The 13329-nt window shown below is 38.6% G+C and overlaps 19 non-coding genes across 19 annotated transcripts; all 19 read right to left on the reverse strand.

Moving 5' to 3' along the window:
* Window positions 1-204: 204 nt before the first annotated feature.
* On the reverse strand, window positions 205-318 carry LOC114436980 (U5 spliceosomal RNA). Its single transcript, XR_003670863.1, has one exon. It is a non-coding gene; the product is annotated as a U5 spliceosomal RNA (small nuclear RNA).
* Window positions 319-847: 529 nt separating this feature from the next.
* Window positions 848-960, reverse strand: LOC114436960 (U5 spliceosomal RNA). Its single transcript, XR_003670845.1, has one exon. It is a non-coding gene; the product is annotated as a U5 spliceosomal RNA (small nuclear RNA).
* Window positions 961-1600: 640 nt separating this feature from the next.
* LOC114436981 (U5 spliceosomal RNA) lies at window positions 1601-1714 on the reverse strand. The gene has a single exon (XR_003670864.1). It is a non-coding gene; the product is annotated as a U5 spliceosomal RNA (small nuclear RNA).
* Window positions 1715-2243: 529 nt separating this feature from the next.
* LOC114436900 (U5 spliceosomal RNA) lies at window positions 2244-2356 on the reverse strand. The gene has a single exon (XR_003670789.1). It is a non-coding gene; the product is annotated as a U5 spliceosomal RNA (small nuclear RNA).
* Window positions 2357-2996: 640 nt separating this feature from the next.
* On the reverse strand, window positions 2997-3110 carry LOC114436982 (U5 spliceosomal RNA). The gene has a single exon (XR_003670865.1). It is a non-coding gene; the product is annotated as a U5 spliceosomal RNA (small nuclear RNA).
* A 526-nt stretch (window positions 3111-3636) lies between these two features.
* On the reverse strand, window positions 3637-3749 carry LOC114436928 (U5 spliceosomal RNA). Its single transcript, XR_003670815.1, has one exon. It is a non-coding gene; the product is annotated as a U5 spliceosomal RNA (small nuclear RNA).
* Window positions 3750-4388: 639 nt separating this feature from the next.
* Window positions 4389-4502, reverse strand: LOC114436983 (U5 spliceosomal RNA). The gene has a single exon (XR_003670866.1). It is a non-coding gene; the product is annotated as a U5 spliceosomal RNA (small nuclear RNA).
* Window positions 4503-5027: 525 nt separating this feature from the next.
* Window positions 5028-5140, reverse strand: LOC114436901 (U5 spliceosomal RNA). The gene has a single exon (XR_003670790.1). It is a non-coding gene; the product is annotated as a U5 spliceosomal RNA (small nuclear RNA).
* A 640-nt stretch (window positions 5141-5780) lies between these two features.
* Window positions 5781-5894, reverse strand: LOC114436985 (U5 spliceosomal RNA). The gene has a single exon (XR_003670867.1). It is a non-coding gene; the product is annotated as a U5 spliceosomal RNA (small nuclear RNA).
* Window positions 5895-6423: 529 nt separating this feature from the next.
* Window positions 6424-6536, reverse strand: LOC114436962 (U5 spliceosomal RNA). The gene has a single exon (XR_003670847.1). It is a non-coding gene; the product is annotated as a U5 spliceosomal RNA (small nuclear RNA).
* Window positions 6537-7176: 640 nt separating this feature from the next.
* LOC114436987 (U5 spliceosomal RNA) lies at window positions 7177-7290 on the reverse strand. The gene has a single exon (XR_003670868.1). It is a non-coding gene; the product is annotated as a U5 spliceosomal RNA (small nuclear RNA).
* Window positions 7291-7817: 527 nt separating this feature from the next.
* LOC114436920 (U5 spliceosomal RNA) lies at window positions 7818-7932 on the reverse strand. The gene has a single exon (XR_003670808.1). It is a non-coding gene; the product is annotated as a U5 spliceosomal RNA (small nuclear RNA).
* A 638-nt stretch (window positions 7933-8570) lies between these two features.
* Window positions 8571-8684, reverse strand: LOC114436988 (U5 spliceosomal RNA). Its single transcript, XR_003670869.1, has one exon. It is a non-coding gene; the product is annotated as a U5 spliceosomal RNA (small nuclear RNA).
* Window positions 8685-9212: 528 nt separating this feature from the next.
* LOC114436963 (U5 spliceosomal RNA) lies at window positions 9213-9325 on the reverse strand. Its single transcript, XR_003670848.1, has one exon. It is a non-coding gene; the product is annotated as a U5 spliceosomal RNA (small nuclear RNA).
* Window positions 9326-9965: 640 nt separating this feature from the next.
* LOC114436989 (U5 spliceosomal RNA) lies at window positions 9966-10079 on the reverse strand. Its single transcript, XR_003670870.1, has one exon. It is a non-coding gene; the product is annotated as a U5 spliceosomal RNA (small nuclear RNA).
* Window positions 10080-10607: 528 nt separating this feature from the next.
* Window positions 10608-10720, reverse strand: LOC114436964 (U5 spliceosomal RNA). The gene has a single exon (XR_003670849.1). It is a non-coding gene; the product is annotated as a U5 spliceosomal RNA (small nuclear RNA).
* Window positions 10721-11360: 640 nt separating this feature from the next.
* Window positions 11361-11474, reverse strand: LOC114436990 (U5 spliceosomal RNA). The gene has a single exon (XR_003670871.1). It is a non-coding gene; the product is annotated as a U5 spliceosomal RNA (small nuclear RNA).
* Window positions 11475-12004: 530 nt separating this feature from the next.
* On the reverse strand, window positions 12005-12117 carry LOC114436965 (U5 spliceosomal RNA). Its single transcript, XR_003670850.1, has one exon. It is a non-coding gene; the product is annotated as a U5 spliceosomal RNA (small nuclear RNA).
* Window positions 12118-12757: 640 nt separating this feature from the next.
* Window positions 12758-12871, reverse strand: LOC114436855 (U5 spliceosomal RNA). The gene has a single exon (XR_003670746.1). It is a non-coding gene; the product is annotated as a U5 spliceosomal RNA (small nuclear RNA).
* Window positions 12872-13329: the final 458 nt, after the last annotated feature.

Genomic DNA, 13329 nt, shown 5'->3' on the forward strand with positions numbered 1-13329 from the left:
CCTTTAACAGCATGTTCAGATTACAGCTTTTAAGAGACTACAGAAAAGTCCACACAAATGCAGCTACTGAACAACATCTGTGCACATCAGCACAGTGTTCGCATGTTCAGCAGCAGGGACAATAAAATGACAGGTAGGACCTCTTTCTGTGATACTAGACTATAAAACAAACCAAGATCAACATTTTTCTTAAACCCATCAGAAACCCCACACAGATGCAGGGCATCAAAAATTGGAACAAACTCTTGTTGTTCCCCTCCACGGAAATCTTTAGTAAAAGGCGAAAGATTTATACGATATGAAGAGAAACAAGAGTGATATTGTTTCTGCTGCCATCAAGAGGTCGGCCATTTTGGAAACAAGTACCTCACCTATGGTTAGAAACAAATGTCCAAATGTGTTGATGCTTTTAAAAAAATCTAACGATACAGAATATTTTGTAATATAGAATATTCTAGTGAAAAGTATTAGATGACATTTTGTAATAACATTCTCACTTTACTGTGTTTTTATAACTTGAAAGTGATGAGACGAATCATCATCTCTGACAGGTTGTCTCCCAGTAAATTGAGTGTCCATGTAAATGCAATATATGGAACAGGCCTCTAATATTGCCTGGTTCCTCAAAGCACACTGATGGGTCTGAACCACAAACACACTGACTGAATCGTGCTGAGATGGATCATGTGACCTGACAGAATCCAAAACAAATGCAAAGTAATCTTTGTGCAACATGACACAGTGTTCTCTCACCTACTGCAAATCCTCACAGATTGATTACTGCAGGGCATATCGACATGTGCTCTGAAGACCAGTCATGTTCTGTTTGTTCTTAAAACCATCAGAAACCCCACACAAATGCAGGGCATCAAAAATTGGAATAAACTCTTGTTGTTCCCCTCCACGGAAATCTTTAGTAAAAGGCGAAAGATTTATACGATATGAAGAGAAACAAGAGCGATATTGTTTCTGCTGCCATCAAGAGGTCTGCCATTTTGGAAACAAGTACCTCACCTATGGTTTAATGTGGGAGAAAATGTTCAAATGTGTGTTGTTTTCAGTATTCATTCTATGAATGTGATACTTTACTGTGTTCATTGTAAATCTTTCACCACTAGAAGTCACTAAAATGAAGTTTTGGATGAATGAACCCATACTCGGCCAACTGATGAAGTGCTTCGATACTGCTTCATTGCTTCATTTGCACATAACTAGTCATGGGCTAACCTCATCCAATCAGATTACTTTTAGCTGTCCTCACAGCAGCATAAAATGTGCCCATATTTGCCAGCAGATCCTCTCAAATCAGTTATTGGTCTGAACCAAATTCTACACAACTGTGCTAAAAGAGTCAACATTTTCTAATTTACTACACACAGCCAGAGCAGCGTGCGCACCTTTAACAGCATGTTCAGATTACAGCTTTTAAGAGACTACAGAAAAGTCCACACAAATGCAGCTACTGAACAACATCTGTGCACATCAGCACAGTGTTCGCATGTTCAGCAGCAGGGACAATAAAATGACAGGTAGGACCTCTTTCTGTGATACTAGACTATAAAACAAACCAAGATCAACATTTTTCTTAAACCCATCAGAAACCCCACACAGATGCAGGGCATCAAAAATTGGAACAAACTCTTGTTGTTCCCCTCCACGGAAATCTTTAGTAAAAGGCGAAAGATTTATACGATATGAAGAGAAACAAGAGTGATATTGTTTCTGCTGCCATCAAGAGGTCGGCCATTTTGGAAACAAGTACCTCACCTATGGTTAGAAACAAATGTCCAAATGTGTTGATGCTTTTAAAAAAATCTAACGATACAGAATATTTTGTAATATAGAATATTCTAGTGAAAAGTATTAGATGACATTTTGTAATAACATTCTCACTTTACTGTGTTTTTATAACTTGAAAGTGATGAGACGAATCATCATCTCTGACAGGTTGTCTCCCAGTAAATTGAGTGTCCATGTAAATGCAATATATGGAACAGGCCTCTAATATTGCCTGGTTCCTCAAAGCACACTGATGGGTCTGAACCACAAACACACTGACTGAATCGTGCTGCGATGGATCATGTGACCTGACAGAATCCAAAACAAATGCAAAGTAATCTTTGTGCAACATGACACAGTGTTCTCTCACCTACTGCAAATCCTCACAGATTGATTACTGCAGGGCATATCGACATGTGCTCTGAAGACCAGTCATGTTCTGTTTGTTCTTAAAACCATCAGAAACCCCACACAAATGCAGGGCATCAAAAATTCGAATAAACTCTTGTTGTTCCTCACCACGGAAATCTTTAGTAAAAGGCGAAAGATTTATACGATATGAAGAGAAACAAGAGCGATATTGTTTCTGCTGCCATCAAGAGGTCTGCCATTTTGGAAACAAGTACCTCACCTATGGTTTAATGTGGGAGAAAATGTTCAAATGTGTGTTGTTTTCATTATTCATTCTATGAATGTGATACTTTACTGTGTTCATTGTAAATCTTTCACCACTAGATGTCACTAAAATGAAGGTTTGGATGAATGAACCCATACTCGGCCAACTGATGAAGTGCTTCGATACTGCTTCATTGCTTCATTTGCACATAACTAGTCATGGGCTAACCTCATCCAATCAGATTACTTTTAGCTGTCCTCACAGCAGCATAAAATATGCCCATATTTGCCAGCAGATCCTCTCAAATCAGTTATTGGTCTGAACCAAATTCTACACAACTGTGCTAAAAGAGTCAACATTTTCTAATTTACTACACACAGCCAGAGCAGCGTGCGCACCTTTAACAGCATGTTCAGATTACAGCTTTTAAGAGACTACAGAAAAGTCCACACAAATGCAGCTACTGAACAACATCTGTGCACATCAGCACAGTGTTCGCATGTTCAGCAGCAGGGACAAAAAAATGACAGGTAGGACCTCTTTCTGTGATACTAGACTATAAAAAAAACCAAGATCAACATTTTTCTTAAACCCATCAGAAACCCCACACAGATGCAGGGCATCAAAAATTGGAACAAACTCTTGTTGTTCCCCTCCACGGAAATCTTTAGTAAAAGGCGAAAGATTTATACGATATGAAGAGAAACAAGAGTGATATTGTTTCTGCTGCCATCAAGAGGTCGGCCATTTTGGATCAAGTACCTCACCTATGGTTAGAAACAAATGTCCAAATGTGTTGATGCTTTTAAAAAAATCTAACGATACAGAATATTTTGTAATATAGAATATTCTAGTGAAAAGTATTAGATGACATTTTGTAATAACATTCTCACTTTACTGTGTTTTTATAACTTGAAAGTGATGAGACGAATCATCATCTCTGACAGGTTGTCTCCCAGTAAATTGAGTGTCCATGTAAATGCAATATATGGAACAGGCCTCTAACATTGCCTGGTTCCTCAAAGCACACTGATGGGTCTGAACCACAAACACACTGACTGAATCAGCTGCGATGGATCATGTGACCTGACAGAATCCAAAACAAATGCAAAGTAATCTTTGTGCAACATGACACAGTGTTCTCTCACCTACTGCAAATCCTCACAGATTGATTACTGCAGGGCATATCGACATGTGCTCTGAAGACCAGTCATGTTCTGTTGTTCTTAAACCCATCAGAAACCCCACACAAATGCAGGGCATCAAAAATTCGAATAAACTCTTGTTGTTCCCTCACACGGAAATCTTTAGTAAAAGGCGAAAGATTTATACGATATGAAGAGAAACAAGAGCGATATTGTTTCTGCTGCCATCAAGAGGTCTGCCATTTTGGAAACAAGTACCTCACCTATGGTTTAATGTGGGAGAAAATGTTCAAATGTGTGTTGTTTTCATTATTCATTCTATGAATGTGATACTTTACTGTGTTCATTGTAAATCTTTCACCACTAGATGTCACTAAAATGAAGTTTTGGATGAATGAACCCATACTCGGCCAACTGATGAAGTGCTTCGATACTGCTTCATTGCTTCATTTGCACATAACTAGTCATGGGCTAACCTCATCCAATCAGATTACTTTTAGCTGTCCTCACAGCAGCATAAAATATGCCCATATTTGCCAGCAGATCCTCTCAAATCAGTTATTGGTCTGAACCAAATTCTACACAACTGTGCTAAAAGAGTCAACATTTTCTAATTTACTACACACAGCCAGAGCAGCGTGCGCACCTTTAACAGCATGTTCAGATTACAGCTTTTAAGAGACTACAGAAAAGTCCACACAAATGCAGCTACTGAACAACATCTGTGCACATCAGCACAGTGTTCGCATGTTCAGCAGCAGGGACAAAAAATGACAGGTAGGACCTCTTTCTGTGATACTAGACTATAAAAAAAACCAAGATCAACATTTTTCTTAAACCCATCAGAAACCCCACACAGATGCAGGGCATCAAAAATTGGAACAAACTCTTGTTGTTCCCCTCCACGGAAATCTTTAGTAAAAGGCGAAAGATTTATACGATATGAAGAGAAACAAGAGTGATATTGTTTCTGCTGCCATCAAGAGGTCGGCCATTTTGGAATCAAGTACCTCACCTATGGTTAGAAACAAATGTCCAAATGTGTTGATGCTTTTAAAAAAATCTAACGATACAGAATATTTTGTAATATAGAATATTCTAGTGAAAAGTATTAGATGACATTTTGTAATAACATTCTCACTTTACTGTGTTTTTATAACTTGAAAGTGATGAGACGAATCATCATCTCTGACAGGTTGTCTCCCAGTAAATTGAGTGTCCATGTAAATGCAATATATGGAACAGGCCTCTAACATTGCCTGGTTCCTCAAAGCACACTGATGGGTCTGAACCACAAACACACTGACTGAATCCAGCTGCGATGGATCATGTGACCTGACAGAATCCAAAACAAATGCAAAGTAATCTTTGTGCAACATGACACAGTGTTCTCTCACCTGCTGCAAATCCTCACAGATTGATTACTGCAGGGCATATTGACATGTGCTCTGAAGACCAGTCATGTTCTGTTCTTAAACCCATCAGAAACCCCACACAAATGCAGGGCATCAAAAATTCGAATAAACTCTTGTTGTTCCTCACCACGGAAATCTTTAGTAAAAGGCGAAAGATTTATACGATATGAAGAGAAACAAGAGCGATATTGTTTCTGCTGCCATCAAGAGGTCTGCCATTTTGGAAACAAGTACCTCACCTATGGTTTAATGTGGGAGAAAATGTTCAAATGTGTGTTGTTTTCATTATTCATTCTATGAATGTGATACTTTACTGTGTTCATTGTAAATCTTTCACCACTAGATGTCACTAAAATGAAGGTTTGGATGAATGAACCCATACTCGGCCAACTGATGAAGTGCTTCGATACTGCTTCATTGCTTCATTTGCACATAACTAGTCATGGGCTAACCTCATCCAATCAGATTACTTTTAGCTGTCCTCACAGCAGCATAAAATATGCCCATATTTGCCAGCAGATCCTCTCAAATCAGTTATTGGTCTGAACCAAATTCTACACAACTGTGCTAAAAGAGTCAACATTTTCTAATTTACTACACACAGCCAGAGCAGCGTGCGCACCTTTAACAGCATGTTCAGATTACAGCTTTTAAGAGACTACAGAAAAGTCCACACAAATGCAGCTACTGAACAACATCTGTGCACATCAGCACAGTGTTCGCATGTTCAGCAGCAGGGACAATAAAATGACAGGTAGGACCTCTTTCTGTGATACTAGACTATAAAACAAACCAAGATCAACATTTTTCTTAAACCCATCAGAAACCCCACACAGATGCAGGGCATCAAAAATTGGAACAAACTCTTGTTGTTCCCCTCCACGGAAATCTTTAGTAAAAGGCGAAAGATTTATACGATATGAAGAGAAACAAGAGTGATATTGTTTCTGCTGCCATCAAGAGGTCGGCCATTTTGGAAACAAGTACCTCACCTATGGTTAGAAACAAATGTCCAAATGTGTTGATGCTTTTAAAAAAATCTAACGATACAGAATATTTTGTAATATAGAATATTCTAGTGAAAAGTATTAGATGACATTTTGTAATAACATTCTCACTTTACTGTGTTTTTATAACTTGAAAGTGATGAGACGAATCATCATCTCTGACAGGTTGTCTCCCAGTAAATTGAGTGTCCATGTAAATGCAATATATGGAACAGGCCTCTAATATTGCCTGGTTCCTCAAAGCACACTGATGGGTCTGAACCACAAACACACTGACTGAATCGTGCTGAGATGGATCATGTGACCTGACAGAATCCAAAACAAATGCAAAGTAATCTTTGTGCAACATGACACAGTGTTCTCTCACCTACTGCAAATCCTCACAGATTGATTACTGCAGGGCATATCGACATGTGCTCTGAAGACCAGTCATGTTCTGTTTGTTCTTAAAACCATCAGAAACCCCACACAAATGCAGGGCATCAAAAATTGGAATAAACTCTTGTTGTTCCCCTCCACGGAAATCTTTAGTAAAAGGCGAAAGATTTATACGATATGAAGAGAAACAAGAGCGATATTGTTTCTGCTGCCATCAAGAGGTCTGCCATTTTGGAAACAAGTACCTCACCTATGGTTTAATGTGGGAGAAAATGTTCAAATGTGTGTTGTTTTCAGTATTCATTCTATGAATGTGATACTTTACTGTGTTCATTGTAAATCTTTCACCACTAGAAGTCACTAAAATGAAGTTTTGGATGAATGAACCCATACTCGGCCAACTGATGAAGTGCTTCGATACTGCTTCATTGCTTCATTTGCACATAACTAGTCATGGGCTAACCTCATCCAATCAGATTACTTTTAGCTGTCCTCACAGCAGCATAAAATATGCCCATATTTGCCAGCAGATCCTCTCAAATCAGTTATTGGTCTGAACCAAATTCTACACAACTGTGCTAAAAGAGTCAACATTTTCTAATTTACTACACACAGCCAGAGCAGCGTGCGCACCTTTAACAGCATGTTCAGATTACAGCTTTTAAGAGACTACAGAAAAGTCCACACAAATGCAGCTACTGAACAACATCTGTGCACATCAGCACAGTGTTCGCATGTTCAGCAGCAGGGACAAAAAAATGACAGGTAGGACCTCTTTCTGTGATACTAGACTATAAAAAAAACCAAGATCAACATTTTTCTTAAACCCATCAGAAACCCCACACAGATGCAGGGCATCAAAAATTGGAACAAACTCTTGTTGTTCCCCTCCACGGAAATCTTTAGTAAAAGGCGAAAGATTTATACGATATGAAGAGAAACAAGAGTGATATTGTTTCTGCTGCCATCAAGAGGTCGGCCATTTTGGAACAAGTACCTCACCTATGGTTAGAAACAAATGTCCAAATGTGTTGATGCTTTTAAAAAAATCTAACGATACAGAATATTTTGTAATATAGAATATTCTAGTGAAAAGTATTAGATGACATTTTGTAATAACATTCTCACTTTACTGTGTTTTTATAACTTGAAAGTGATGAGACGAATCATCATCTCTGACAGGTTGTCTCCCAGTAAATTGAGTGTCCATGTAAATGCAATATATGGAACAGGCCTCTAACATTGCCTGGTTCCTCAAAGCACACTGATGGGTCTGAACCACAAACACACTGACTGAATCCAGCTGCGATGGATCATGTGACCTGACAGAAACCAAAACAAATGCAAAGTAATCTTTGTGCAACATGACACAGTTTTCTCTCACCTACTGCAAATCCTCACAGATTGATTACTGCAGGGCATATCGACATGTGCTCTGAAGACCAGTCATGTTCTGTTGTTCTTAAACCCATCAGAAACCCCACACAAATGCAGGGCATCAAAAATTCGAATAAACTCTTGTTGTTCCCTCACCACGGAAATCTTTAGTAAAAGGCGAAAGATTTATACGATATGAAGAGAAACAAGAGCGATATTGTTTCTGCTGCCATCAAGAGGTCTGCCATTTTGGAAACAAGTACCTCACCTATGGTTTAATGTGGGAGAAAATGTTCAAATGTGTGTTGTTTTCATTATTCATTCTATGAATGTGATACTTTATTGTGTTCATTGTAAATCTTTCACCACTAGATGTCACTAAAATGAAGGTTTGGATGAATGAACCCATACTCGGCCAACTGATGAAGTGCTTCGATACTGCTTCATTGCTTCATTTGCACATAACTAGTCATGGGCTAACCTCATCCAATCAGATTACTTTTAGCTGTCCTCACAGCAGCATAAAATATGCCCATATTTGCCAGCAGATCCTTTCAAATCAGTTATTGGTCTGAATCAAATTCTACACAACTGTGCTAAAAGAGTCAACATTTTCTAATTTACTACACACAGCCAGAGCAGCGTGCGCACCTTTAACAGCATGTTCAGATTACAGCTTTTAAGAGACTACAGAAAAGTCCACACAAATGCAGCTACTGAACAACATCTGTGCACATCAGCACAGTGTTCGCATGTTCAGCAGCAGGGACAAAAAAATGACAGGTAGGACCTCTTTCTGTGATACTAGACTATAAAAAAACCAAGATCAACATTTTTCTTAAACCCATCAGAAACCCCACACAGATGCAGGGCATCAAAAATTGGAACAAACTCTTGTTGTTCCCCTCCACGGAAATCTTTAGTAAAAGGCGAAAGATTTATACGATATGAAGAGAAACAAGAGTGATATTGTTTCTGCTGCCATCAAGAGGTCGGCCATTTTGGAAACAAGTACCTCACCTATGGTTAGAAACAAATGTCCAAATGTGTTGATGCTTTTAAAAAAATCTAACGATACAGAATATTTTGTAATATAGAATATTCTAGTGAAAAGTATTAGATGACATTTTGTAATAACATTCTCACTTTACTGTGTTTTTATAACTTGAAAGTGATGAGACGAATCATCATCTCTGACAGGTTGTCTCCCAGTAAATTGAGTGTCCATGTAAATGCAATATATGGAACAGGCCTCTAACATTGCCTGGTTCCTCAAAGCACACTGATGGGTCTGAACCACAAACACACTGACTGAATCCAGCTGCGATGGATCATGTGACCTGACAGAATCCAAAACAAATGCAAAGTAATCTTTGTGCAACATGACACAGTGTTCTCTCACCTACTGCAAATCCTCACAGATTGATTACTGCAGGGCATATCGACATGTGCTCTGAAGACCAGTCATGTTCTGTTGTTCTTAAACCCATCAGAAACCCCACACAAATGCAGGGCATCAAAAATTGGAATAAACTCTTGTTGTTCCCCTCCACGGAAATCTTTAGTAAAAGGCGAAAGATTTATACGATATGAAGAGAAACAAGAGCGATATTGTTTCTGCTGCCATCAAGAGGTCTGCCATTTTGGAAACAAGTACCTCACCTATGGTTTAATGTGGGAGAAAATGTTCAAATGTGTGTTGTTTTCATTATTCATTCTATGAATGTGATACTTTACTGTGTTCATTGTAAATCTTTCACCACTAGAATGTCACTAAAATGAAGTTTTGGATGAATGAACCCATACTCGGCCAACTGATGAAGTGCTTCGATACTGCTTCATTGCTTCATTTGCACATAACTAGTCATGGGCTAACCTCATCCAATCAGATTACTTTTAGCTGTCCTCACAGCAGCATAAAATATGCCCATATTTGCCAGCAGATCCTCTCAAATCAGTTATTGGTCTGAACCAAATTCTACACAACTGTGCTAAAAGAGTCAACATTTTCTAATTTACTACACACAGCCAGAGCAGCGTGCGCACCTTTAACAGCATGTTCAGATTACAGCTTTTAAGAGACTACAGAAAAGTCCACACAAATGCAGCTACTGAACAACATCTGTGCACATCAGCACAGTGTTCGCATGTTCAGCAGCAGGGACAATAAATGACAGGTAGGACCTCTTTCTGTGATACTAGACTATAAAACAAACCAAGATCAACATTTTTCTTAAACCCATCAGAAACCCCACACAGATGCAGGGCATCAAAAATTGGAACAAACTCTTGTTGTTCCCCTCCACGGAAATCTTTAGTAAAAGGCGAAAGATTTATACGATATGAAGAGAAACAAGAGTGATATTGTTTCTGCTGCCATCAAGAGGTCGGCCATTTTGGATCAAGTACCTCACCTATGGTTAGAAACAAATGTCCAAATGTGTTGATGCTTTTAAAAAAATCTAACGATACAGAATATTTTGTAATATAGAATATTCTAGTGAAAAGTATTAGATGACATTTTGTAATAACATTCTCACTTTACTGTGTTTTTATAACTTGAAAGTGATGAGACGAATCATCATCTCTGACAGGTTGTCTCCCAGTAAATTGAGTGTCCATGTAAATGCAATATATGGAACAGGCCTCTAATATTGCCTGGTTCCTCAAAGCACACTGATGGGTCTGAACCACAAACACACTGACTGAATCGTGCTGAGATGGATCATGTGACCTGACAGAATCCAAAACAAATGCAAAGTAATCTTTGTGCAACATGACACAGTGTTCTCTCACCTACTGCAAATCCTCACAGATTGATTACTGCAGGGCATATCGACATGTGCTCTGAAGACCAGTCATGTTCTGTTTGTTCTTAAACCCATCAGAAACCCCACACAAATGCAGGGCATCAAAAATTGGAATAAACTCTTGTTGTTCCCCTCCACGGAAATCTTTAGTAAAAGGCGAAAGATTTATACGATATGAAGAGAAACAAGAGCGATATTGTTTCTGCTGCCATCAAGAGGTCGGCCATTTTGGAAACAAGTACCTCACCTATGGTTTAATGTGGGAGAAAATGTTCAAATGTATGTTGTTTTCAGTATTCATTCTATGAATGTGATACTTTACTGTGTTCATTGTAAATCTTTCACCACTAGAAGTCACTAAAATGAAGTTTTGGATGAATGAACCCATACTCGGCCAACTGATGAAGTGCTTCGATACTGCTTCATTGCTTCATTTGCACATAACTAGTCATGGGCTAACCTCATCCAATCAGATTACTTTTAGCTGTCCTCACAGCAGCATAAAATGTGCCCATATTTGCCAGCAGATCCTCTCAAATCAGTTATTGGTCTGAACCAAATTCTACACAACTGTGCTAAAAGAGTCAACATTTTCTAATTTACTACACACAGCCAGAGCAGCGTGCGCACCTTTAACAGCATGTTCAGATTACAGCTTTTAAGAGACTACAGAAAAGTCCACACAAATGCAGCTACTGAACAACATCTGTGCACATCAGCACAGTGTTCGCATGTTCAGCAGCAGGGACAATAAAATGACAGGTAGGACCTCTTTCTGTGATACTAGACTATAAAACAAACCAAGATCAACATTTTTCTTAAACCCATCAGAAACCCCACACAGATGCAGGGCATCAAAAATTGGAACAAACTCTTGTTGTTCCCCTCCACGGAAATCTTTAGTAAAAGGCGAAAGATTTATACGATATGAAGAGAAACAAGAGTGATATTGTTTCTGCTGCCATCAAGAGGTCGGCCATTTTGGAAACAAGTACCTCACCTATGGTTAGAAACAAATGTCCAAATGTGTTGATGCTTTTAAAAAAATCTAACGATACAGAATATTTTGTAATATAGAATATTCTAGTGAAAAGTATTAGATGACATTTTGTAATAACATTCTCACTTTACTGTGTTTTTATAACTTGAAAGTGATGAGACGAATCATCATCTCTGACAGGTTGTCTCCCAGTAAATTGAGTGTCCATGTAAATGCAATATATGGAACAGGCCTCTAATATTGCCTGGTTCCTCAAAGCACACTGATGGGTCTGAACCACAAACACACTGACTGAATCAGTGCTGAGATGGATCATGTGACCTGACAGAATCCAAAACAAATGCAAAGTAATCTTTGTGCAACATGACACAGTGTTCTCTCACCTACTGCAAATCCTCACAGATTGATTACTGCAGGGCATATCGACATGTGCTCTGAAGACCAGTCATGTTCTGTTTGTTCTTAAACCCATCAGAAACCCCACACAAATGCAGGGCATCAAAAATTGGAATAAACTCTTGTTGTTCCCCTCCACGGAAATCTTTAGTAAAAGGCGAAAGATTTATACGATATGAAGAGAAACAAGAGCGATATTGTTTCTGCTGCCATCAAGAGGTCTGCCATTTTGGAAACAAGTACCTCACCTATGGTTTAATGTGGGAGAAAATGTTCAAATGTGTGTTGTTTTCATTATTCATTCTATGAATGTGATACTTTACTGTGTTCATTGTAAATCTTTCACCACTAGAATGTCACTAAAATGAAGTTTTGGATGAATGAACCCATACTCGGCCAACTGATGAAGTGCTTAGATACTGCTTCATTGCTTCATTTGCACATAACTAGTCATGGGCTAACCTCATCCAATCAGATTACTTTTAGCTGTCCTCACAGCAGCATAAAATATGCCCATATTTGCCAGCAGATCCTCTCAAATCAGTTATTGGTCTGAACCAAATTCTACACAACTGTGCTAAAAGAGTCAACATTTTCTAATTTACTACACACAGCCAGAGCAGCGTGCGCACCTTTAACAGCATGTTCAGATTACAGCTTTTAAGAGACTACAGAAAAGTCCACACAAATGCAGCTACTGAACAACATCTGTGCACATCAGCACAGTGTTCGCATGTTCAGCAGCAGGGACAAAAAATGACAGGTAGGACCTCTTTCTGTGATACTAGACTATAAAACAAACCAAGATCAACATTTTTCTTAAACCCATCAGAAACCCCACACAGATGCAGGGCATCAAAAATTGGAACAAACTCTTGTTGTTCCCCTCCACGGAAATCTTTAGTAAAAGGCGAAAGATTTATACGATATGAAGAGAAACAAGAGTGATATTGTTTCTGCTGCCATCAAGAGGTCGGCCATTTTGGAAACAAGTACCTCACCTATGGTTAGAAACAAATGTCCAAATGTGTTGATGCTTTTAAAAAAATCTAACGATACAGAATATTTTGTAATATAGAATATTCTAGTGAAAAGTATTAGATGACATTTTGTAATAACATTCTCACTTTACTGTGTTTTTATAACTTGAAAGTGATGAGACGAATCATCATCTCTGACAGGTTGTCTCCCAGTAAATTGAGTGTCCATGTAAATGCAATATATGGAACAGGCCTCTAACATTGCCTGGTTCCTCAAAGCACACTGATGGGTCTGAACCACAAACACACTGACTGAATCCAGCTGCGATGGATCATGTGACCTGACAGAATCCAAAACAAATGCAAAGTAATCTTTGTGCAACATGACACAGTGTTCTCTCACCTACTGCAAATCCTCACAGATTG

This window comes from Parambassis ranga, chromosome 5 (assembly GCF_900634625.1).
Source record: "Parambassis ranga chromosome 5, fParRan2.1, whole genome shotgun sequence".
In the NCBI taxonomy this organism is placed as follows: Eukaryota; Metazoa; Chordata; class Actinopteri; family Ambassidae; genus Parambassis; species Parambassis ranga.